The sequence below is a fragment of the Tamandua tetradactyla genome, chromosome 2 (genome assembly GCF_023851605.1).
Source record: "Tamandua tetradactyla isolate mTamTet1 chromosome 2, mTamTet1.pri, whole genome shotgun sequence".
NCBI lineage: Eukaryota > Metazoa > Chordata > Mammalia > Pilosa > Myrmecophagidae > Tamandua > Tamandua tetradactyla.
The window spans coordinates 21,353,026-21,359,010 of NC_135328.1; positions in this window are offsets into that span (position 1 = coordinate 21,353,026).

The following is a 5,985-nucleotide window of genomic DNA, read 5'->3' on the forward strand; positions in this document are numbered from 1 at the left end:
GGCAGATATGTGATATATATGGGCCAGGAATCGAACCCAGGTCTCACAAGTGGCAGGTGAGCATTCTACCATTGAACTACCCGTGCACCGAAGCAGATTAATTTTGAACTACATCTTTCTGAGATGTCATCCATATGGACTATTGGAGACAGACAAAGCAATACCCTTATCCTATAGCCTCTAAATTGAAGTCCCTAGTGAGAACTGACAACATTTTTGTCCAATAAATTTTATTATTCTATCAATTAAACTCTAGTTGAGAAAAATCATGTATATCATATTTTTAAATCTTTTATTTTAAGAAATTAGAAAAAAATACAAATCATCATAAAATAAATACCAATCCCCTAGAATTGAAAGTTTCTCATATTTTGCCATATTTCCTTTATATTTTAAATTAAAGAAATTTAAGTACTATGGTTAAAATGAATTATCTTTTGCTCACATCCCCAGGACCATAACTCATCTCTTGCCACCAGACATGTATTTTGTTTAATTTGTATAACATACATCATACAAGTATAAACATCTCAAGAACTTCTATAAACATCTCAAGAACTCTAACTCAGTACCAAGGCCTACAGTGGTTCTTACCTATGTAATATGGATGTATCATACAGAATCTGTCTATAGCTCGCTTTTTTCCCCACTCATAATTATTTTTGAGATATATCTTAAGTAATTATGGGTCTACCTCAATCTATTATCTATGGTGCACAATTCCATTTCAGAAACATATATTTTAATTATCCATTCTTCCAAGGAATACCATCTGGGCTGATTCCATATTTTTTCTATAATTCCAACTTTGCTAAAAGGAAATCTCTCTGTCCACACTTGTGAAATGGTTTTCTAGGGAATTACTTAGACATAGACGTACTGGGATTAGCATGTGTACTTGCAGTTTAACTAGGTACTGCCAACTTGCTCTGTAAAATATTTTTACCAATTTAGACTTGCACAAGTGTGATATGAGAATATCCATTCCCATTCCCACAGCCTTTTATATTGTCAGATCATTTTTTGCATCAAATTAATGGGTGAGTAAGAGTGTCTCTGTGGCTCAATTTATACCATAAGAATTTTAAACAATTGAAAGAAATATTAAAATATAAATCATTATCTTGATTATTCCCCAGTAATAAAATAATTTGAATACATTAAAAATCACTCATGTAAAGATATATCCTCTGAAAGAGAGAACCTATATTTTTCCAGTGAACTTTTATCATTCTCCTATTTAAGACTCTATTTTGGGGAAACATATATCGCTAAAGAAATAAAACATGAGATGCAAGTGCTGTCCTTGAAGTAACAAATGAAGACCAGATTAACTGTAGGCTGTGGTGAGGGTTAGTATAAATTTTACAAGATTGCTGTTTATAATTAGGAAATAATCATACTGGATAGCCCTATTTTAAAAATGCTCCCTGTGGAATGTAGTAATCCTAAACTAATTAGAACTGTGTAATCATGCCACACAAAATAGTAGTATTGATCAAAAGGAAAGATGAGATTCCAGACATAAATTGAATTATATATAAAAATTTAATAGAGTAAAATAAGCATAAAACCTGTGCATAGATTTACAAGTTTATTTAATTAATAGCACTGGAATAACCAGTAGCTTTTCCAATCTCATCATCTTCTATTTTTCTCATGCACCATATACTCCAACTATATTAAATTCTTCTATTACCATTCCAAGAACTTCAACAACTTAGAAACACTGCATACATTGTTCGTATCTATGTGGTGGGGATGCAACAGTTTTCTCCTCTTGCTCAGCACATAAAATCTCTTTCTCAGCTTCCCACAAAGTTAGGTACACCATATCACTGAATTTCAGATAATAAGATGTGAGCATAGGACACACATACCATACTTAGACTCACCCATAAAAACATCACCTGCATGGTCTTGTTTTTCTTCTCCCAATGACTGGGAAGAGCAAGTTATCTCTTGAAAGAGAGAACTTTCAAGACATGCTTTTAAGACGCAAAGCGTGAGTGGCACCCTGATTTCTGCCACAAATATATAAAATCAAATCTTCAGGCTAGCCAAAAAATATATAGGATATTTATGTAACAGTGCATGAATAATTATTTATTATCTCCTTATTTCCATTTGCTTCCTCTATTCCTTACTTTCAGAATTTGCCAAATCACATGACCCTACCTCTTGCTCCAGGGCTGACTCCCTAAATGAGTGCATGGAAAAGAACTGCCCCACAACCTGGAACTCCAACCTAGAATAGTTACATAATTGAAAATAAACATATCAAGTTAAGGCCATTTCATATTTTTGGATCTATTTTGGTATATCTAGAATTATCCTAACGAAATCACAGTGGGTAGCCCTCCATGTTTTATCACAGGAATTCAACTTTTAATAGGACCTTTCAGTGAGTGTGTGTTTAGTGCTTTCAATTTTGTATTGCTATGTATACTTATCAGCCTGAATATCATTTTAAACATCTGAGTACTTGAGAGAAGTAATTTTTCTATTAATTTTTATATTTGCCTTGACTAGCACAGAGCTTGTTTTAAAATAGACACAATTTGATAAAATCATCAGTTATATAAATAAATGATTATCAGTACAGATGAAAAAGCCCTACACAATATATCACATCATGGGATGGGTCAAATGATTAAATACTGTGTCATTTCGGTTCCTCCAAAAGTAGCATTAGAAATATAAGACATTTACTGCAGTAAAGTCCTGTAAAGGATAAAGAAGGAGTAAGTAAAAGAGTAGAGAGGATGCATCTGCAGACTGAAGTGCAGGTCAGACACCTGTGAAAGAGGGAGGAAAGGAAGGACTGGGTAGGAAGAGTCTCTCACTCCATTGAAGGTCTTAGAAAGTTTCGGCCAAGCCAGTGGGTGTCCTGGAGCAAAGGTTGTCTGCTGGAAAAGTGTGGCCCCAGGCAGGACTGGCCCAGCACTGCTAGCTCTAGCAAGCAGGATCAGTAATAGACTGGAGCATCCTGAGGGAAGTGATGGTGGATACAAAAGGGTGGTAGCTGGGGCTGTTAGTCAATTTTGCTCTCCAAATGCATTATCTAGAAGATCTCAACAATGCAGATTTACAGAATCAAAATTATCTGGGGAGGCACCAAGAATCTACACATTCAACAATCATCTCAGATGACTTTACTAATCAAGTGCTAGGTGGAAATGATGCTACCTTTTAAAAGTATAATTACGAAGGCCACGCAAAAGCATAAAAAATTGCATGGCATATTATTGACAGAAAAAGCTAGAACATATTTTGTGCATATTATGATTGTACCCATTTACAACTTTTCAAATATGTGAATACATTCAAGTTAAGAAAAGAAATGTTATCACTCTTTTGCATATTTTCTTCTGTGTTTATATTATGCTTACAGTTCCTTAACGATGGAAAAGAGTATAAGCATTATTAAAATTATTCTATACATATAGAATTTCTCTAAGAGTAGATGTGGTTATAATAATCCCTTCAGATTTTTCTCAATATGTAACAGTTCCAATCTATAAATATCAGGAATAGGCATAAATACTTTTCAGAATGTAAAATACCTTTAAGAAGGCATATCAAAGTCTGCAAAGGAATAGTAAGTGTCTAAAAATTGTTCATCTATTATGGAAGAGTAAAATGCAATTCATGACGTTGAAAATTTTTTCTACTCAAAAGTCATCAAGTAAAAAAAAAGTGCTATAGTTTTGATAAATGGAAAATAAAATATTTCCTACCTTTTGGATGATTTTTATAATGATAAAACATTGCAAAAGGAGCCAACAGCATTTACGCCTGCTTCTAAAAAATCTTAAATGGGTTTTGTTAATTTTTTACTGTGAAATTGGATTTATCATGATCAATCAAGAAATCATTTTCCAAATATTTCATAGTAATTGAGTTTCAATCCCTTTCTATGACTGTCAGCATTACTGATAGATGGGCTTGTTTCAATCATTTCTTATTAATATCTTTTGTCAAGTTCTCATCATTCCTTTTTTTAAGATGATGAAATTTTAAATTAACTAAAATATATAGAAGACAGTTATATCTTCATTTTACATTTTCACTGAAACCAGAAATGACTACCCAAAGAGAAAAATATTAAAATAAGATCTTTTAATTTTAATATTACAATTCCTAGTGAATTGTGATTTCTAAAATCCACCCAATATTCCTTTCGAAGTTATATGAACAGTTAATAAAAGTAATGATACAAGGAAGATGCTGAATGATAACAAAAAATACTAATAAGCCAATATTTATGGCTTATGACATGCCAGGTTTCATTTTTAAAGAATCTGCATTTAAACATCACTACAAGTTTATAATGTATGTACTATTATAGACTTTCTATGGATAAAGACAATGAGGTGATGATGGTTTAAATAATTTCTCAATGGTCCATAGTTAATAAGTGGAATAAGCAAACTTCAAGTCATGAAGCTTGTAGAGCTGGACAGAACTGGGGTTAAATAAAACTCTTCAAACTTCTGTGTTTACTTGGGAAAATAATGTAGTTTCTATTATTTTATTTTTCCAGTCTGTGAAATTCAAATTCTATGAACACTTTTTCTTTTTACCTGAATGTAAATGAAAATTATCATGATTTCTAAGACCAGAGCAGTGACAACTTCTTTCCCCAAATTTATCATTCTCATAAGAACCAAGGAATAGCTTTATATCAAGAATGAATATAATAAAATTATTAAAAAGTGCTTTCATCAATTGTAACAAATGTTCCACACCAAAGCAAAGTGTTAATAGTAGGATGGTAATGTGAATAACTGTTCTGGGTAAACCCACAACTTCTCTAATAAAGAAAAAGAGAAAAGAAAAGCTTGAAACGACACCATGAATCTTATACCCACCTAGTATTTTACAATTTTCAGTCTGTTCACAGAGTCAGAGCAGATAGTATTGCCAACATTTTAAAATGAGGAAATTTGGGCTCAAACAATTAATTTACTTGCATTATCTCACACTGGTTACATAGCCCAATTTTGGTCTTAGTTTTGCCTAGTACAAGTATAACTATGGGCATCAGAAGAAATGCAGAGTTTCTGTGAACAGAAAATGAGGCAATGCATTTGAAAACATACGAGCAGTAAAACATTATAGTACATACATCCTAATAAGCCTAGATTTGTATAAGCTGTAGTAAATAGATACTATTTATAAATTGTGTATTGCAAAACCTCACCTTAACAAACATAAGCAACTTGGAGTTATCCTATGGAACCCCAAGAACCACAAAGCAAAAAATCACTGAAATCATCAAAACGACTAGTCAGGTGCCATCAGCTGTTTACATTTTTTCCTGGGGTGGGGGAGGTTATATATTCCACAAGCTTTTATGCTTCAATATTTATGTTGATTATTTTACTTGGGACTATGGCATTTATCCTTCTACTATGCATACTTGGGAGGGTGAGGAAAGAGGTTTTGCTTAGTTAAATGATTCTTAGCTGGGATGATATATTTGGTTAAAATTAATGTGCCTTCTTTGTATTTATCATTTTATGAAACCCTACAAATATGATTTGTAAATTTCCCAAAGGTTTTTATAATGCAACATGTTTTGAGAAAGTCTCTTCTAGTGTTTTTCTAAAAGTTACAACATAAAATTCTTTCTGTTGACAACTAGTGAAGAATGATTTGCTTGTCATTTGAAATGGTTGAGCTATAAAATAGTGACATGTGAAAGTTACAACAGAAATTCAGAATGACCTTACCCTCAAATGATAAAAATGGAAGGTTTATAATAAATTTCTCCTGAGTATTACTTTAACAATGTACTTCAGTGTTACAGATCTATGGAGCTGTTCATAACATACTGGATTAAATCAAGTTAACCATTAGGGACACTTAAAATGGCTCAGTATCACCTTCTCACAGTAAGGCCAAGGTTAAACAGAGTTGGAGTACCCCATTCTAGGTAAACCCAACAGAGAAAAGCCATGTCCCTTTGTTTTCTTATCT